This window comes from Heliangelus exortis, chromosome 4, assembly GCF_036169615.1.
Source record: "Heliangelus exortis chromosome 4, bHelExo1.hap1, whole genome shotgun sequence".
Lineage (NCBI taxonomy): Eukaryota > Metazoa > Chordata > Aves > Apodiformes > Trochilidae > Heliangelus > Heliangelus exortis.
In genome coordinates, this window is record NC_092425.1 from 29,472,324 (window position 1) to 29,493,575 (window position 21,252).

A 21,252-nucleotide genomic window follows, 5' to 3' on the forward strand; every position below is an offset into this window, starting at 1 on the left:
AGCTGGCAAACATTTGTCTACTTTCCTGCAGGTCCAGAGTAACATTTTAACACTCCTTAAGTCCAGGAGGACACACAGATCCTGTTCAGTTACTCATCAGGGAACTCTTGCATCTGGCACTTGCTTTCAGGCATAGCAGCTGCTAAACAAAAATACAGATGAGAACAGACCAAGCACACTGTTGCTATTATAATGTCTAATTATTCATGTGACAAGTGCTTTACTCTGCCATTTCTTTTCATTTGTACATTTCATTTAGTTTCTGTTAAACAATTGTTGGACAGAATGGCAGGGTTTCTGTGTCTGTATTTCTGATTACATTAGTGAGCTGGGTGTGTTGTTTGTTCAATTTACATAATGAATGAGTTCAATGACTGAGGAAGACAACACGTATCTAAGCCACACACACAAGTGCACAAGGGTGTAATAAGACATATGGAATCTTTCTACTGTCCCTTTTTCCAGGGGCAGTTGAAAACCTCAATTTTTAAACTTTTTAGGGAGAAATGCACCCCTACATTCTACCTGGAAAGGTAGTCAACTACTATCTTTAACTTGATATTCACAGTCATTTTATTGAGCATAGATAACATCAGCTAAACAATTTTTAAAAGGCAGGTATGTAAGGTTTCCATGTTGCTTTCAAGATTTTGCACAAGTCTAACTATATCATTGCATGCAGCACTGTTGAATTTGGGATGTGGTAGTCTTTTCCTAGTATTGCTATGTTGTGTTAAACAGCTTCTGGGTCCTACTCCTGAGCTGTCATAATCTCATTAGTGAGTGACCTTATTTAGACACATCTTAAATGCTCCTTGGAGACAAGAAAGATTTAATTATATAGTTTTACTTGAATTAGCCTTATAATTAAATAAAGAAATGAAAAGGATTTATAAATAGTATGACTAGACTTATTTTTTTTTAGAATTTATTCTTAGATTATGAAAATGCTTTTCAGGTTTGTTTATATACAGCCTGGGGTTTTTGGGTTGGTAATATTTATGTTGGGACTTTACCTCTGAAGGCATCAATGCTAACAGCACAGCTTTGGTCCTTTTTTGATCAGATTTATTCTTCTGTGGGTGTATGTAGAAGTTACTGCTCACAGACTGTATGGCAACTCTGCTACTGAGCATGTGACAGCCACCAAAACCCTAAATCTGCCTTGAATCACAGATCTTGCATGCCTGTCTCAAACTTCCCACAATGTAGTAGTTTTGGCATATATTTGTGAGCCAAAAAAAAAAACCAACTAGTGATCTTGAATATTTTTATGTATCTCTGGCTTTCACCGGAGAAAATAATATTCAGCGCTTTCTGAATATATTTTTTTCTTATCTCAGGAAAAAAACACATTGTTATTGTGTAATTGTAGGCAGCAGATACTCTAGAGATAGTAACATATATTAGTGCAGCTTAGCTCACACATGGGAATATGAGTGATGAAAATAAGATTAAGAACTTCCATTTAGTTCCATTATTACCAGCTAATGTTACCACTAGCATTCTTTCTGTGATTGGCATCATTGAATGCTTACAGGGGTCACAGGCTGGCACACAGCAGACTCAGGCAAGTGCAGAGGGGCTAGGGAGGCACGGCCAACAGAGGACAGAGGCCCTCCTTTTCTGTTTGCTAGCAGAAAAATAGGTACCTTTTCATATATAGAGGAAGGAAAAGCCTAGGAGGATAGATTATGCTTTCTTGTTTTAGCACTGATTGCTTCAAAACTGTCAGAACAAATGATGTTGTGCTGTTCAGCTTTCCCCCCACTTCAGTGCATTCTTGTTACCATAAATCCAGTTATTCATTACTCTAACTTGCCGTCACTACCTTGGTTCACTCATTTGCTATTTAAAAAAGGAAATGTCAAACAATGTCCTAAAGGATATGTACATACCATAACACTGAAGAAAAAAAAGAAAAATGCCACCTAGAGTTCTTTAGCTATTCTTAGTCTCTTTAGACTAGAAAACACTGGCTTGACAGCTGAGTACCAAGCACTCTGATACCTGAATACTGTTTAATAGGTTGGTTTGTACATTATAGTGGAGCATATGTCTTCAGTTGCATGCTCTTTTTATTACTATTATTCTTTCAGTCTTCCTTCATTCCTCAGGAAACCAAAGGCACTAAAACAAGTACAGCTTCCCATACACTATTCTAATTTTGTTGGTTCTTTATTTCAGCTTGGATTTGAGCACTTAGGATGAGCTAATTCAATTTAAAGGCTCATTAACCAGACTGGAAATGAAAGGGGAAGACACTGTGTCTACACAGGAATTCTCAATGTCAGAGCAGTCTCTGGGTTTTAAAACCTCAGGAGCTTCTGGTGCATTATCATTCTTTTCTCAGGTAAAGAAAGTGGCAAAGCAATTGAAAGGAAAACTGTAATGCTTTTCTCTCCTATAAATATTAAACTGCACTGAATTTCTCTGTAGTCTTCCTGGTCACATAATATCTGATTTGTCAACAAGCTTTTATGATAAATCACATTTTTTCCTAATTGATCTTAAAGGTGTTTTAAAGCAAAATAAATATTTCTGTCTTTGTGTCTCTCTCTTCCTAGCTCTTTAACCATTTGCCACAGCTGAGAGACAGAGTCAGTATTCAACACCAAGTTTCCAGCAGCCATGTCCTGACTTTTCCTGTCAGAGCACCCAGCACCACAATGTTATCACAACCACCCAGTGCTTTCACCTTTTAGTTGCAAGATTCTTTGTATGAATGTAAGGGTTCTTAATCTATCAAATGCTTTTTGGGTCTGAATACATTTTGGAGGGGCTTTTCATTTTGTACTGATTTGGAGGTTTTTTATTAGTTTTACTTAAAGCATTTGCTTACTAGTGCTTATTTCTTTGCTCTCTGGAGTTGAGGAGACTGCTGATTCACATCATTTCCCAAAGGATGCAGCCTGCAGCTGAATGCTCATATAGAGATTACTATTTCCTCTGCTGCGAGTATTCATCAGAGGCAAATTCAAATGCACACTTTCATTTAATTAGAGTTTTACATTTGAAATATGTATTCACAAAAGCTAGGTTCCAAACTAAACCTTTGGTGAGGTTCAGTGGCAGCCCTGACTCCAGGTAAGCTCAGCACAAACTCAGACCTTCCCATCACCCCACCACCAGTGACACCCAAGACACTGACTGAGCTGCACATCATATTTGATTTAAATATTTACCCTGAGTCTCCAGTTAATAGCACACACGTGCACTCTCTTCTTTTAAACAAATCCCTTTCACAGGCAGTGGCCTTTATGCCTGGCAGTTAAATGCCTGGTGACTAAATGTCTCCTGTTTGAATGCTAAAGCTATTTCATTGTCCAGAGCTGTTCCTGGAACACTGCACAGCATAACGATTTCTAATAATAGGCACCTGGGATGTCTGATACTGCAGTGAATTTTCATAGATGTGTGCTGTCACTAGAATCACATTTTATTGTGGTCTCCCAAGACTTGCATTTATTGGTCTCAAATCTCTCTTCTACCATTCTACTGGCACTTCTGCTCCAGGCCATTAATTTGTGAGGTCTCCTTCACAAATTTTTTCTGCATCTTACATTTCCTGAGGCAGATTCTCATCTTTTCTGCAGCAGGCTTTTTTTATCTTCCAGCAACAAAAACCCAGATGAAGCCAGATCTGCTGGAGGAGTGAAGATCCCTTTTAAATAAGTGAATCATTTAGGTGATTCAGCTCTAGCACAGGTATCATCTTGTTTAAGGGTGTCCTAACAAGTGACCTGAATTAATCTCACTCACTAATGATGTGTCCAAAATGTCCAAAAAACATGAATCAGAATATTATCACCATGAGGTGCAAAAGTGATCATTAGTCAACCATATTGCTCAACCTAAGAAGCAAATCATCACCCTTTGAGACGGGAGGAGTGACCTCAGATGAACTTCTCTACAGACACTGGATACAGAAGCATTTATAGTTCACATTTATAGTCCTACCTGGCATTTTAGTGGTAGCATTTTGATACTTCATTACAGACCAGATCAACACAGACCTCTCTCAGAGGGATGCCCATTACAAGGGCAGATGTGACTTGTGAGGATTGGTGCAAACACAGTATGGTGCCAACAGATAATGGCGGAAGCACTCTGGTCTTCAAAGTAACAACACTTGTCATGCCATTACCTAGACACTCAATAATATTTGGGCACTTCAGTACTACTGGACAGACTTGTCTCACAACAGGAGCTGCAGTTTGTGAGCAGCTCAGGAACAGCGATGAGATGGCTCATTGCTAACGCTCCTAAGGCTGTCCCAGTCTTTCTTCATGAAAGACATTTAACTCTGAGCAACCTGTCAAATTTTATTTTTGTTGCTTCAGACCTTCCTTCCCTTAGAAATATCAGAAGAATATAGTAAGCCATAAGGTGAAAGCCACACTGAGCCAAAAGAAGGTCAAGTGGTAAATTGGGGCTTTTTCTGCTCTCCTTCAGGGAGAGAGCACAGAGGGCAACAGGGAACCGAGTTACAATTCACATGAATAAAGGGGTAAAATCCATGTCAAGTACACTAAGGGCAGGGTTCTTTTTGGCTTTGGAAACTCAGGTATAGCTTTAACACTGCATCTGCTTCAAGATAACTTGAAAATATTATATTTGAAATAAAAGTCTGTTGAATTTGGAGCAAATATGAAGAGGATTTTGCAGAATGTTTTTGACTTCTGTATTACCATTATTTGACTGTGTCATACAGACCAATTACTTCCCAGAGATTTAGATGTCTGTTTTCCTGTGAGTGATTCACACAATAATACAGAGAATACTTTAAGCAAACAGTGCAGTTGAAAAAATTAGAAATTTGTAGATCTTTCATTACAGATATTTCCATTACTTAGGACATTATTCATCATGCAATATGATTCACAGATGTGAGAAACTGTTCACTGCAGTATAAAAGCAGACATATAGTGTGATGGCTTACAAGCATACTGTGATAGTATTTCTGCAAACTCCTAGGTACAGTAAAATTACTGATTTATTTATAAATACTTGATAGGAAGATGACTTTTAAATCCAAGTTTTGGTTGTCCGTGTCTACAGCTGGAGTAGATGCACACACATACACACTCAATGAAATGAAATGCCTGAATGTTCCTTGCTCCTCTCCTTTATGGATGCAAAGGAGAATTGCTCCCTCCATGTCTGTGCACAGCTGTAACCCTTGGGTCATAAAACCACACTTGCAGGCACACGCAAGATGACTGATTTCAAGAGCTGGTAGGTTTCTTTGGTACACAGTAATTGAATTTGGTGTCTCCAGAAGAGTCTCACTTTACCTCTGAGGAAATTTAAAATGGTGGTTATATCTCTTTTTAAAAAAAAAGACATATTGATGTATGTCATATATACATCATAACTTCTTCAGCATATGTTGCTCAATTTGACAGACTACTTGTGTGTACGTTAGTGGCCCTGTTTCATTGTCTTATTTGCTGTCATTGCACCTCCTTTTCTGTGTCCAAGCTTCTCCTAACTAGAAAACATTCTGCTCTAGCTTTTGGAAAATAAAGCAGAGTAGAAAGATATTAATTTGTATAATAATTTCCTTTACTCTCATATGTAATGATTTCATTAGGAGCAAATTATTTGTTATGATCTATCTTCTGAAAGGCTTTTAATCAAATTCAAAATTAATTGCAGAGTAGTCAGAGAAGAAAGAAATAAGAAAAGCCTTCATACCCCTGGTTCTGATTTTCTCCCTTGTTCAGATCCTCTTGCTTGGTTTTCTTCCCCAACCCCTCAGCCTCACCACTGCCTACCTTTTAGGTGTCATGTCCTTCTTGGATCCTTGGAGGAGTTGATTCTCTACACTATTTTTTACAGTAAAACAAGATTACAATTTACAATGTCTAGCTTGTAAATCTTCAGCAATAAGTCTTTGTGTTCAGCAAATACCTGATTTATTAGCTATATACAAGAAATACACAGTTTCTCTGACTGGAACAAGACGGATTACAACCAAGTTGTTTCCCAACAAATTTTCAAACTATGCAATCTGCTGTTTCATGATCAATACATGGTGCAATGCAAGTGGTGATTTCATACCTCTGGCTCCTGTAATAAAATAATTTTTATTATACCAGAATTATATGTATTATCCTCAAAATAACTTTACAGCTGAATGTGTTATCTTGGGAAACATATATTCCTAATGTGAACTGGCTGATGTTTTAGAAGAGCTCTCCTTTCCAACTTGTTGACCTCAGAAAGAAATCTGTCTTTAGTGTTTCTAAAAAGCTAGTACTTCAAGGGAAGAAATATAGTATTTAATTTGATCTGGGCATTTCAATTATTACTTCCTTTGCTAGGATCAAGAAAGAACCAAAATTTATCAGGAATAAGAAATTAAAAGATCTTTGAAAATTAAGTTTGAACTGAGGAAATAAATACAGTTCCCACTGACTTAAGGAGATGCTTGTTAAAAAATTTAAATGATCTGTAAGTGATCTGTCAAGGCAGAGAACCATTTTGTACCTAAGGTCCAACACTAGAAAATGCTGATACTTAATATTGATATTTATATTTATAAACAAATGTTGATATTTATGTATCTGCTGGTTTAAGTATGTTCTCCTTTGGACATTGTTGTTTCACAGATTTAAGTCACACCCTCTAGCCTGCGGGCTTGTGGTGTTACTGAAGTAAGAGATTACAATGCTAAAGCATTTACTGATTAAGCAATACACTACTAAGAAAGTGAGTGCACAATAACACGATTAAATAATAAGCATATCACTGCTGTTGATTTAGTTATATTGTTTTAGCATAATTATTGCAATTATTAGAACTAAACCATTACAAAGCTACTAACATTCAAGTATTATGAGACACACACAGCTACTGCTGAATTACAGCTCTATCACTCTTTCCCCCCCCACCTCTCAGTACTTGGCTGCAAGTCCATTTTCCTTTAACATACCCCACACTAAGCCTTCCAGACAGAGATCTGACAGAGTGTTCAGCAGGTTGTGTAAGACAGGTCCCTCCAGCAATCCTGAAGATGGGCCAGCATCCCAGTCCATGCTTCAGCTTAATTAATGTCTGTAGATGTCTATAGACATCTATGCTCCTAGTATCACAAGTCACACCTCTCCTGTGTTCTTTACTCAATTTTATGCCTTATTCTCAATTTAGCCTACTGGCAGGGTCACCTTTTTGCCATTCTTGCACCTCCCTCCTCTGACCAAACGCTCAGTTATCAACCAGCAATGGACCAGATCCTTTCTTGAAGGCACACCTACCTCCTTTCCACTTTTGAGTACTGAGGACCTATTTTAGGACTTTTAAGTCCTTAGATGGGTCACTATATTTTCTTTTAGTGCTGGAAGTCACAAGCTTCCACCCTTCCCCTTCTCCAAAGGTTGTACTTACCCTAAGATCAGGTGTGGGCACTGCCTGATTCTCAGCTGCAGCTGGGCTCCAGAACTATTCAAGCTGCTCCATCTCAGAGAAGGTCTCAATTTCTCCAATGCTACACAACCTCCTCTCTTCCTTTTGTAACTCTTCCAACTGGAGGCACAGTGTGTCTTAGTGCTATACCAAGCACCCAGCTCTTATATAGACCTGTCCTGAGCACCAGCTAAGTGTTTATCCTCCCTAACTGGTTGCAGCTGCAACAAAGGCTTCAGTCCATCTGGGTCAAGGGTAGCTGAGCATACTTGTTAGAAACTTCTAGAGCTTCCCTGGGATTGCATTCTTGTATCTCCCCTTACCTTGTCCTTACCAGGCAGCAACAGGCATTCTTAAGTTTTTCAGAGACTTCCCAGGCATTTGCCAGTACCTTGTCCCCAAGAGCCCAGAAAGTCCCAAAGCAGAACCCAAAGACACACACAAACTGCTGTGGCTGTGGCTGTCTCTGTTAGCTCTGCTCATGGTTCCCCATAACAGGAATTACTGAGACCTCAAAGACTTTGGGCTCTTGGACCAGCTCAGGGACAAACAAGCCCCATGAGCATGTGTAGAAGTGAGGTATCAATTAGATAATTCCAGATAGCTGGAATACAGCCGTCCATAGGCAAGCTCTGAATGCTCTGTTTTTTCATGGCTGTTTTCCTAGACCAACCACACTGCAAATCTGAGCTTAAACTCTGAATGGAGGATATACTAAAAGAAAAGGCTGTTTCTTAAGGCAGTGTTTTGGGAAGCCTATCATACACGTAGGGCACAAAAGCCTTTGCCCAAAGCCTGACCTTTTTGTTGTATTGACCTGATGCTGCAGGTATCTCTTTGTGGACTGACACTCAGGATGGACAGAATGTTTAGACAATGGCATGGGCTCTCCCAAAGACATTTCTTTGTGGCCTCATATTTTGTTGTACCCTCTGATGGTAAAGTTATAGTTTGGTATTTATTACGTGCAAAGACCTAGACTTTACCTATCTATTTGCCACTCAAGCACAAGATTTTTCAGACACCCAGATAAGCTATTGAAAACCAAAAGACAAGAAGGAGAAAGCCACCATGTGGATAGTCCCAATGTAGAAGAAAGCCTTGTCTCTAAGACTGAGTGGCTTAAAACTTCACTTTCTTTAAGCTTTGCACTTTTTGGGTCCCAATGATTGCATATACACTGCTATCCAGAGAATCCTGTAGGTCAGGCTTAAAGTCTAAACAGATGTTCATCTACATTGTTGCACTGTAGGATGTCCCCATGGTCTGCAAAGTGGTGAGTTTTCAGACTAAAGGGAAATCTTGGGTATAGATGGTGCGTAAAGTTTTCCTCATGGCTTATTTTCCCTGTGGACACAATTAGGCATCTTCCTATCCAGCATATCCTTATAGCCATGACAGACAACACAAAAAACTGCTGGTATAGTGCAGATGAAGCACTTGCAGCCAAGATGTCCAGCAGCAGAGTTTTCTTACATGCTTTTTTGCTGTTCATTCATTAGGATTTTGCACAGATGGGAGAAAATTAAACAATAAAGTCTGAAGAACATAAATATGCTCAGGGCAAACTGGAACCTGTGGAGACCTATAAAAGGAAATCACTACATTCTCAGCCCCCATTTTGTCAATGTTTTGTTTACTATACAAACGTGGGGGAGGCAGAGGTGATGGGGCATTTGCTCAGGAATTATTCAGCACCATCTGGCTTCTTGAGGTAATTAGTCTGCACTCTACCTCCTCTGGAAACCATAGCAACCCTACAATAATTTAATTGTGTTCTCTGATGATGATATAATAAATAATAAGTGCCACTGCTATAATATTCTAATTAATGCATTCTCATCTGCCCAGCTGCTCTATACAAATGCACTGCCCATTATAGCTTTCTTGGTAAAAAGTGTTTGCAAAACAGAAAAATAAAAAAATTTTAAAAGAGCATAATTTTGCATGACATCAGTCCTGGTTAAAATCAAGGGGAAGCTGATACATGATTTAATTGAGTAAGAATTGCAGGTATCTAACTAGTGCAGTCAACAGGGTTTCATGGGAAATGCTTTTTAAGGGCATAAATTTTGTTGATTTAAAGTAACTAAGCAGATGTAATGCACTCAGCCCTGCAAAGCATGTGATGTACTGCAACATGGCAAAATATAACAGTGAAACACTATTACACTGTATCAATAAAGTACATGTTAACAAGACTAAGAAATTGGTAACAAATTGGAGGGGGTGGGAGAGAAACTAAATCACAAAATCACAGTTACTCTGCAAAATGTAGATTTTTTTCATATAGAAACAATTAATAGAAACTATTCAACCAAAAGAAATTTATCAGAAGGATAGTGAGTATGGAAAACAGATTGAGAAATTCAACTAGGTAGCTGGAAAATTAATATAAGGTAGTGGACCCGGTATTGATAAACCCAGTGTTAGAATATGGCAGAAAAGTCCAGGTGCATGTTTGCAGGTAGTGCAGGCAAGAGTGGAAGAAATTCTTCAGCTCTGGAGAAAATACTCTGGAGCAGAAAAACGTGGGCATGCTGCAGCACTGGCCAAGACCCTAGCCAGGGTTTGTCAAGCCAGCAGTGGAAAGTTGTACAGCTGTAGCAGCACAGAGCAGGCTCACCCAGCTGAGAGGCAAGGGTCATTTGGTCCCTGTGACATCTCCTCCTCAACTGCTTCCAGAATTTGTGCTAGCACTTCAGCATTAGGCTGCTCCACATCAGGAACATGTGCCAGCCTGCTGAAAACTAGCCCAGGGGCCTCTGACCAGGCACAGCATCGTGATATTGAGACTGAGTTTGTGTCCCAATACTTTCAGGGACTGTAGAATGTGAGAAATAGATGCACGTGAATGTCCTAAAATCAGGTTGGATACCTTTCAGGAATATTTAAGGGGCTAGGCTCAGTCCAGGAGGTAATGGCAGAAATATAATGGCCTGTGATTGTAGGGGGATGGTCTGAAAGGCGGGGGTGTGCGGCGCTGCTGTATGCACAGCCCCATGTTTTGACTGTTCAGAGTTACAAGGACACCCTGTCCTGGACATTAGATTAGGAGAAGGCACAAAGTGAAAAACAAGCGGCTTCTACTCCTGCACCAATAGGATTTGCTTTTGCTGCGTGTGAACGGCACCAGGTGACCTGTAGCAGGTAGTTTTGGAGTGGGGGGGGGGGGGGGGCATGACGACTGTAACAGTATATAAGCGGTTTTCATACGTAATAAAAGCCCTTTTTTCTGGAAGCATTGACTATACCTCTGTGAGGACTCATCTTTGACTTCCGCGCCGAACCCCTAAGGTCGCCACCTCTTGCATCATGTGATTCAGAGGATGTTACAAGAAATAAATACAGGGTCCAAAACAGTGAAGATGGATCTACTATTTCATAAAAATATACAGTCACCCCATTACCACACTGTGATTACCATCACTACACTGTCACACTGTTGATCATCCAGTTCTGGAATGGTCAAAAATGTATAAATATTGTGCTTTCATTAATCCTGAATTTAAGATAGCCAGACAATTTAAAATCAGAAAACTGACTGTAAATCATTGATTACTATATAACTACAAACTGAATTCAGAACATTACTTAGGAAGAATGTAAAATAAGAATGACATTGCTATGCATTAAAAATACCAGTATACATCAATATACATTAAACATGACAGCCTTATACATTTTGAAAAACACTGGCAAAACCATCATATTTATATTTTTCTTGTCCTCCCCCAGGCCTGTTGGTCATGTTAGTTGTGACCCACCTTTTTTCCCTAATGCAGATGTGGTTGCACTGTTTTCCTAGTTCCCTAAGAGGGAATGGATATTACAAAATCCTGTGCAAGTAAATACATTTGTATTCAAAGCAGTGACAAATATTTTATGACCTTACTACTACAATGCCCAGTCCCATGCTAGCTTAGGTCTAAACTGTGCCTCAGGCCTTCCCAATAAATATAGCACGCTTTTATGGCAGGATAATGGTGAGTTATGATCAGCTGCAAAACAAAGATACTGAAGATACTGTCATATACAGTAAAGACAATATTTGTGGCTCATACGTCTAACAATAAATTTAAAATACATTGATATACCAAAAAAAAAAAAGGTTTAACAAAACATATTCACAGGGCTTTGAGAGAGAACAAATAATCACAAAACAATCAGAAACTGTGCTTCTGTGCCTCATGATTCATATTTGACTCATATGGTAAGTTTTGAGTCACCAGCATAAGTGAGAATATGTTTTCATGTAGGAAGCCAGGAGTTGTTTTGACTTGTTACTAGTACCATCCCAGACCACCATTCCCAAATATCTGGGGAAAAAAACAAAAAACCTACAAGGCCTAATTCTGCTGATCACATCCACATTCAAGCTCACAGAAAGAAAAAGCAAAGGGATAGAACAATTTCTTCCCTTCCTCTGGCATCAGACCCTGCCTTTAGGTATATGTCACAATATTTACTTACATAGTATTTTGCGACAGCAGTGGCAAAGGTCTTCTGAAGCTTTGCAAACCTCTCCTATTCCACGTCGATGCACTACAGGCATTCTGCCACACGAGGGAATGCATCCCAGAAAATAAACACCTCCTCCCGCCCACAGCGAACCGCACAGCACCGCAGGCATGCGATATTTTCTAAGGGCAGCAATCCCTCACTCCCACCTCTTCTGTGTCAGCAGGACACACAGCAACACCACAGCAAGAGCTCTTGGATAAAAACAACTTCTAGTCATTTACAATATTTCCACAATTATTTGACAGGTTCAGACAAAAAGCTATGGTGTTAAATCTACTTCTGTGAAAAGTAGATGGTAGTTCAATAATTTCATGCAAACAAGTGAATAGAAATTTCTTAAATTGGTGTCTGTATTCTCAAATACTGAAAAAGCTAAAGGAATACTATTACCTTCAGCTGAACTAGTTTCAACCCAGAGCTGAGTAACAGGCTTCCCAATAAATGCTATGGACCTGTGTAACTGCAGTAGAACTCAATAATATATGTTTGGGGTTTTTCCTTATTTCATTACATGAGCACACTTCATTGTTCATTTTCAGATATACTGGGAGTTAAGCATAAAAATAACTGTCTATGTAATGTGTGATGTGGGAGGAAACGGGAGAATTTGAAACAATTTCAGAATTAATAACGGTGTGCTATTCTGAGCACTGCTATTTTATACTAACTTCACAGAAGGTTCAAAATTGTTTAAATGCTTTCTGTCAGATGAGCAATACTAACTGTAGAAATTATCTCACATTCTTTGCAGAAAGAGGGAAAGAGATTGTTCTCTTTCCCTTTCTTTCCCTCTCTTTCCCAAACCTCTCCTTTTCTTCTTCGTCCCCACATTTCTGCAACTTGCATTTCCATATAAGCAATCTACTGATCACCAGTGCAGTCAGCTGGGCCTTTGTCCTTTCTAGACAGTTATGGGTATGTTCCAAACACTAAAAGTTTGCTCCAGACAAAACACCTTGATCAATTTGGTGGTTCTCACCCCTGCTAATAATCCCAAATTACATCCTTCAGCAGCTTGACTTGACAGCCATCACCAGTTCCAATAAATAAGGCAGTTTAGACCATTTACTACTTAGAAAGGTTGAGATTTTCCTCCAGCTAACCCACAGCACCAGCAGCATCAGCTAGGTAAACTCAACCTCATTGCCCTGGCTCCAAATGTCTTTCCAGGCATCTTTAAAATAGTCCTGAAATATCTAAAAGTTCAGATTCAGTACTGCTGGGGTATCTTCCACCAAAGATACTGTTGCCCAAAGACCACCAAGATAAAAAAGGAGTTATCGTTTATGTTTCATGCCAGAAATTCACTTTTTTATGAAGAGTTCTGTTTGCTTCTTTCTGCTCTGACACACCAGATGCCTTGGCTAGTGCAATTGGGAAATTCTATCTGAAAAACAGAAAAGAGGAACACTGAAAGATTTTTTTATTGGTCACAAAGTAAATATAAGGGACTACAGCTTTCACCATGAACAAGAAAGTAATGACCAATCAACATTTTTTCTTCTATATGTAAACATCTCTTTTTGTGTCCAGTCTCTGTTTAAGTACATCATCAGTGTAAGTCCTCAAGCCTTGTTTATCCATCCTTGCTAATTCAGTGCCCTCCCAGCAATCAGACAATAAAAGCTTTAATATTTTATGTGAGCAATATATTTTAAATAAATTACCTATTTAAAAAATAATGTCCCTGGAATCCCTACAATAGATGCAGCCACGTAGCTATTACAACTTGGCTTTTGCTGTGCCATGCATTTCGTTCACTAATCACTGACCTCTCTTCAGGGGCCACTGCCATGCATGGATGTAGTTTGTGGAGGCAAAGGCAGCACATAGAAGAGAAAATATTCCTTTCAAGTTAGCATAACTTTATCCTACCATGTTTCTGTCCTTTCTTCTCACGTGAAACAGAAGGAACTCAACCCTTAAATAAGTGGGCACACTTTAAAGTTAACCAGAAATGCTAAGGAACACCTCACAGCGAGACTATGTTCAGGGATGATTAGGGCAGAGGTGTTTTAACAAAGACAGCATCTCATTCAGATCTCCAAAGAAAGTGTGCAGTGCCCTTCACCCTGAGGATTCCCCTGCTCCATGAGACAGGTTTGGCTCTTTAGCTCCCTCAGAGAAAGTGCTGCCCTTGCTCTCCTGCTTCCCATAAATTAACATCTGCTACCATTAGCTAATGCCAGCCAGCAAGGGTTGACATTCTCTAGAGAAGCACAAGCTTCTTGAAAGGTTTCAGGCCAGCACTTCAGCAGTCTGCAGAGGTCTGTCTGCAGACAAAACTGCCGCTCATCTGCTCCCATCCTCTCTAGATTTCAGTCTTGCACCTTGCTTGCTGAGGTCCTGCCACTGCCTCCCTAGGAACATGTGGCATCTCTCACAACCTCCTTGGACAATGGCACATCCTTGCCCTATGCTTCTGTGCCCTGTGGAGAGGTTGTGCAATCTGCCTGACTGCCTTGATTTAAAGCAACGAGAAGATTCTGCCAGCCCATATTCCATGGACTTCTTTCTAATCTTCATTTTTGCTACACTAAAATCACAAGCACTTTCCATAATGCCATTAGATAAGGTATTTCAGAAAACACTGACAACTTACATTATATGATTATTGTAATAATGAGGTTTTTCATCAGGGAAGCCTATGAATAATTAATTCTAATTAAGTAGATGATAGACACAGTAAATTGTTCATCAGTACTTGAGTTCTGCACATTACAGCCTGTAATAATTTTTCTGTTAGCGTAAATGCTGAGCAAGAGAGTGTAATCAATGAAAACATTATTAAAGATTTGTGTCAGTGCTAGGAAACAAATTGGAAAATTTCTTCTCTTTCTTCTCTGCCTTTGTTTTCCTTATATGCTCTTGCAATATAAGGCAGTAGTTGTCCCTGGCCAATGATTCATTCTTACTGCAGCATAACTTGAAAAATTTGAGTGAAGCAGTAAGTGCAAGAGTAGGAAGAATAAGGAAAAGAAAAAAAAAATGGGCCATAGACAGAAAGTCATTGGCTTTCTCTATCAGGAAAAGTAATGAGGTAAATTTTTCTAGAAAGTAGTGAGCCAGAGATAACTGGCACAGAATATTTATTTAAGAGAGCTTTACGTTCTATGGTCTGTCATCACATACACTGCATATAATGCAAACTTTTGTGTTTATAAGATGGCACATTATGCTTAATTTCAGTCTCAGATAACCCTGAGTTTTCTACTTCTATTTGTAAATTCTGAAAGAAATTATGCATATTTGAAAACTACTGGCAAAAGCAGTGTAAAAAATACGGTTGTGATTACACATAGAACCATAATACAAGAAACTTATAAATACTAACACAGAAATCCTGGTAGCTCAAAGATTGCAGATATATACATATATATATATATATTCCTATATTATATCAAGTGGACAAAGTTCTCCTCAGATCCAAGCACTTGAACTAGAGCAGACAAAGAACTCTGGCAATATTATTACAGGTTAGGAGGTAACACACAGAAAAGGAATGGCAGGGGCACTTTGATAAGTGCTGAGCCTTTAGGTATGGTGGCTTAAAATTTATGAGTTTAAATGCTGGTGAGGTTTTTGTCTTTGACTTGTGAATTCTGGTGGTTTCGTTGTCCCAAATTGACTTTTTTTGTCCTTCCAGAAAAGAGTAATAACTCCAGAACAGAAAGTTTTAAGATTCTCCAGGTAACTTGAGACTCCATGTAAAGCCATGAGAGAAAGTAGTAGTAGCTTGGATGTCTAGAATTCAATCAGGGATCCTGGTCTTAATGTGCTTGGGATATGACAATAAAAACTGGCTTTCTTTGTTACATTCAGTGCTAATAAAATGGAGAGAGTGTGTCAGACTATGTAATATACTTTTTAGTGAAAAATCGTAATTACAAAAGGCAATAGCAGCAAATATAAGAAGTCATATTTAAAAATGCATCAAGACCAGTAGGGATGATTCAAAAGAACTTTCATTGCCAAGTCTGTGAAATAAAAAAAACACGTAAAATCAATGCAACAAGGAACAAAATATCTGAAGGTGGTAAAACAAGTATAGAACTAGCATTTCCCAAAAATTGTTTCTCTTTTTATGAGTTTTCAATTTTACATAATAACAATAATTAAGGAGTTTGAATATATGCCTACCAAGAAACCAGAACTTAAAAATGGGAGCCCAAGTAACATGAAAAAAAGAACAAGGCTATACACAAAACTTTATTTTATGACCATGTTACTCCAACACAGTATCTGCCTGTTTTGTATTTTCACTGCACTGCAGCAGCCACTGCCACTAGACACTGAACAACCTGGAGTTACATTTTTTCTCTACTGTGAATTGTACATATTGTCAGAAATGCATCTTTTTATATGGAGCAGAAAATAAAAATCCAACTATCAGAATGAACTGGCTACCTTTGTCCCTCTGCATCTATTTCCCATTCCTGATGTTCCCGTAGAGTGCCCTCTTTGGAAATGACAAATAAAATTGGGAAGTCTCAAATAGTCCTCCAACTCCATCACTGCATGTATCATGCTTAGTGCCATCAGCAGTGCTCAAACAAGCCCAATCATTTCATTCATACCCTGCAGGCATCACTGCAGACACTTTGCCTCTGCCTCCACCATACTGCACACTGCCCACACAGCAACAGGTTGTAAGCCCACCCAGGCTCTGGCGTCAGACAGCGCTTGTCCTGGACAGAGCCCAGGTGTCCTGACTCCTCCAGAGCTGCTCCTCCCTCCCCAAGACAGGATTAACCCCTTCAGCCCCATAACCAAAGCAATGCCAGAGAGCTGTGTGTGCTGAGGCAGCTCAGCTCTGCCCCTCTGGGAACGTAGTGGTGGCAAGGTGAGCAACAGAGAGGTGGATGGGGCCATACCCTAGGATGGCAGGATTTCTGTGGTCACATCATCCAACACTTGCAATACCAGTAAAGGTGCTTTCATATCTACCATAAGGAACTTGAAAATGGCACCACCTTGGTGCCATTCTTCTAAAGACTATGTAACCCCCAAAGGTCCATCAGCCCTAAAAGAGGAAGTTCATTCCTCCTTCAAGCTTAAAAGCCACAGTAGCTCATTTCATGTACCAGGTTATGGGGTCTGAAAACAGCTGTTTCCTTCTTATTTTGGACAGTGATTTGGACCTTTATGTTTTCTTGACTTACTAAACATACCACAGAGCAAATGCCAGTTAAATACTGCCTCAAACTCAGATCTGCTGTTGCACTGAATAACTGTTCACCACTTCATCAGTTCTTCTGTTTTAAGCTGATTTTCTAACTACATGATCCACTCAATTAGGTCTCTCTACAGTTCCAGTTTTTTCTTTACATTCATTTCACAGAGCATCTATCATCAAAGTCTGCTACTTTTCCTTCACTGAATTACCTATCACACTGGCAGCTACTGCTCTTTCTCTCTTTCTATTAAAAAAAATAAAAAATAAATAAACACAGTCACCATTGTAAAATATCAACCTTGCTTCACGTTAAATAAAAATTGCACATTTCTAGCCCTAATTGGAGTATTTCCCTCTTCTTGGAGTCCTTGGCTAGCTACTTTGTTTTGGTGACTTCTTGATTCTTTCCTTGCAGCTTAACACAATCTGTACATCTCCCATGGGATCACCTAATGGCACCTTCAATTGGATCTCAAAGCTGGTTTTGATATTATCACTTGCCTTTCTTTACTGTCTACAAATGCAGTGTGAGAAAACTGCACAATTGTGTATACCATGGGAGATCTGAGCCACAAAAGCACAGCATGAAAGGAAATGATAATTTAAAAACAAACAAAACCAAAACCAAAACATTTGGATATTCTACCAGAATGTGTCTTCTGTCTTGAAGTGAAAAACACAACAGGTTTCTCTCATATGTTTTTAAGCTGCTCGTCTTGATATCTTTACCTCATCAGACATGGTCTTGGTGAGAATTACAGTGATTTTCCAGACAATTTTGTCTCCTATTACAAAAGTGGTTTGGCTATGTCAGAAGCAATGGGCCCTCCAGTGTGTTCTGATCCTTATCTCCTTTTTCCTCACCACTGTGCCTTTTTCCAACCAGCTTTAGCTATGATGTTTTATTATAATCATTCTTTATTTTCTTAGACTCTCATGTTGGCAAATAGCATCTCAGGCCACCAAGACAGGAACTGCCCAGCAGGGAAGATTGGTCAAAGGTAAAATGAGTCCAGCAAAGAGAAAAGGATCAGTGTGTGAAGACTGAACTAAGACTGCTGTCATGGTTTAACCCCAGCCAGCAACAGCTCTCAGCATCCCAACCTCTCAGGTGGGATGGGGGCAAGAACTGGAAGGGTAAAAGTGAGAAAGCTTATGGATTAAGGTAAAGACAATAAAAAAGCTGTACATTCAAGCAAAGCAAATAAGGAATTCATCCACCAGCATTCATTCATCAGCAGGCAGGTGTTTGGCCATCTCCAGGAGAGCAGAGCTCCATCCTGCACAAGAGTCATTCAGGAAGACAAACACCATTACGCCCAGTGCATCCCCCAGCCCCTTCCTCCTTCTTCCTCCAGCTTTATATGCTGAGCAAGACATCATATGGAATATCCATTTGGTAGGGTCAGCTGTCATGGCTATGCTCCTCTTCTCCACCCACACACTAACAAAGCATGGGAAGTTGAAAAATTCTTGATTTCCTAGCAACAACTAAAACCATCAATCTATTATCAACATTCTTCCCATACCAAATTAGACACTAAATCCAAAACACAATGCTATTCTGGCTATTATGAAGAAAATTAGTTCTATCCCAGCCAAATCCAGGACAACTACAAAAATTATGAGTGGAAAATCAGTCAAATTAAGGAGAAACATCACAACTGAATAAAAGCAAAAAAGTAATGATAAGATGAAAAAAAAAAAAGCAAACAAAAAAAGCTCATCCAATACTAAATTTAAAACATTATGAGTCACTTAAATCCCCAAAAGCTCACATACATATGTTAAAATAACTCTTCTGAGAAAAGCATAGAAGTTTTATGAGAAAAATATTTTACCATACAAAGATGGCAAAACCATGATAATAATTTGCCACAGGATCAGGCCTAGAAAAACAAGTGATATAATCCCTGTTTCTTTAGATAAAGAAAGACCATTATTCACTACATGAAATGTAGAGATGATGGACCAGGACTTGACATTAAATATCTAGAAGTACTGTGGCAACTAAAGCAAAAGCAGACCTGAGGAAAGAAGAAAATTAATTATACATGAACTCTTCTGTAATGTTACAAGCACTGAAAAAAAAAAAAAAAAAAAAGTGGGGGATATGCAAGTAACTTTCTTCTGTGTTGCAAGGTATACTTAATAGCCTGCTGTTACTGAAACCCCTGCATATTGCATCTGAGTGTCCCCAGGGCACAAATAGAGCCTGGAGATTTATTACCTTTCAGGAGAAGATGTGCTGCACCATGTAATAGAGAATGCAAGTATGAAACTGTTGGGAAGGATCCCTACAATGCTTCTTGATCTGTTTTACCCACAGCCAGTACCCTGGCACTGTATTCCTGAAATTTTCACAAGGCAGAATTCTGAAACATATGTATGTTTGTATATAGATATATTTGTACATATATCTTCATGTATACACCAGGAACATAAATTTATTTATGTACATTTTAAACTATTGCCACTACTGGACAAAAACACAGAGCACAGAGGTACTGAGGTGGAATAGATATGATAAATTCTAAATTAGTGGAAGGTCTGTACAAAGAGTTCCTTGAAGTGCAGAGATGGAAGAGGAAGATTTTTAGGAGCTACACATTTGTGTAAGTTCAGGTATTTAGGATTAGAGTTAGAGATTTTTATATTTTAACCTTTTATATTTTCCCAATTAGGAAAAAAAAAAAAAAAAAAAAAAAAAAAAAAACAAAAAAACCAAAACACCAAATTTTGTTTGCATTCTTTACTCAGTAAACATAAAATCACAGAATCATCATGGCTGGAAAGGACCTTCAAGATTGTCAAGCCCGACCAACAGTCCTGCACTACCTTAACCCCTAAATCATCTCCCCAAGTACCACATCCACCCATTTTTTAATACCCCCAGAGATGATGACTCCATCACCTCCCTGGCCAACATTTTCCAATGCTTCACCACTCTTTCAGGGAAGAAATTTTCCCTAATATCTGATCTGAACCTCTCCTGGCACAACTTGAACTCATTAACTCTTGTCCTATCACCAGTCACCGGGGAAAAGAAGCCAACAGCCCCCTCACTACAGCCTCTTCCAGGGAGCTGTAGAGGGCAATGAGGTCTCCCCTCAAACTCCTCTCCTCCAGACTGAACAGCCAACATTCCTCCAGCCTCTCCTCATAAGACCAGTTCTCTAGACCCTTCATCATCCTCATTGCCCTTCTCTGCATCCTCTCCAGCACCTCAATGTCCTTCCTATACTGTGGTGCCCAAAACTGCACACAGTACTCAAGGTGCAGCATAGGCTGCTCATTTCTGAAAGATTCATTAAAGTAACAAATGTTAGGTACATATTAATATGGGAGCTGCAAGCACAGATATTTTTAAAAGAATACATGCTCTGCAGATACATTAATAGAGAGCTTCTGTCATTCAGTTTAATTGCCAGGCCAGTGTTAAACCGTGACAGCACCCCACAAGAAACCCAGCAGTTAAACTGGAATCTCTCCCCTTTCATGTGGGCAGAGACCACTGACAGTAGCAGCCATTTTGTATTACATATAGCTACAGTAAAAAGGAAAGGCAAGATCAATATCTCCCGTGAAAATGATGAATATTTTTGGTTAGACTTTAATCTGTGCCATTTAAATTCATGACTCACTTCTTATGTGCAGCTGAGATTTAAGGGACTACATTTAAATCAAAGACAGTGAAATTACAATATTTTGACAAAGTAAAATGCTTAGTGTTCAAAGTTTTCTACTTCAATAGCACCACATATTTTTAATGTTAAAATTAGCCACCAAGTATTATTAGAAATTATTCAGTGGCTTTAATGGCTTGGTCTTGTTCCCATTAAACAAAAAGAGATAAATTTAAACAGAAATTTACATCAAATAAGCAACTCTCTGAAGCCTTTATTGGGTGTTTAATTTCCATTAAACATCTCCCCTAAAATCTCAGCCTGATGGTGATGAATACTGGCCTGGATTGATCCTCCATAGCAGCTCTTCTTATACCTCCATAGCACAATATTGCTCTCTTTCTCACCCTGCCTCAGAACTGGCCAGTGTTTGGCAATTCCACCAATAAGTATGATCTATATTTAGTGTTTATTCTTATAGATATGGACAAACCCACTCTAACATTTCTCTCTTCT

General features: G+C 39.0%; 1 protein-coding gene across 1 annotated transcript in view; it reads right to left on the minus strand.

Moving 5' to 3' along the window:
- Nucleotides 1-21,252, minus strand: part of GRXCR1 (glutaredoxin and cysteine rich domain containing 1) — a 78,048-nt gene that overhangs the window by 40,273 nt on the left and 16,523 nt on the right. The gene's annotated exons all lie outside the window — the stretch shown is intronic.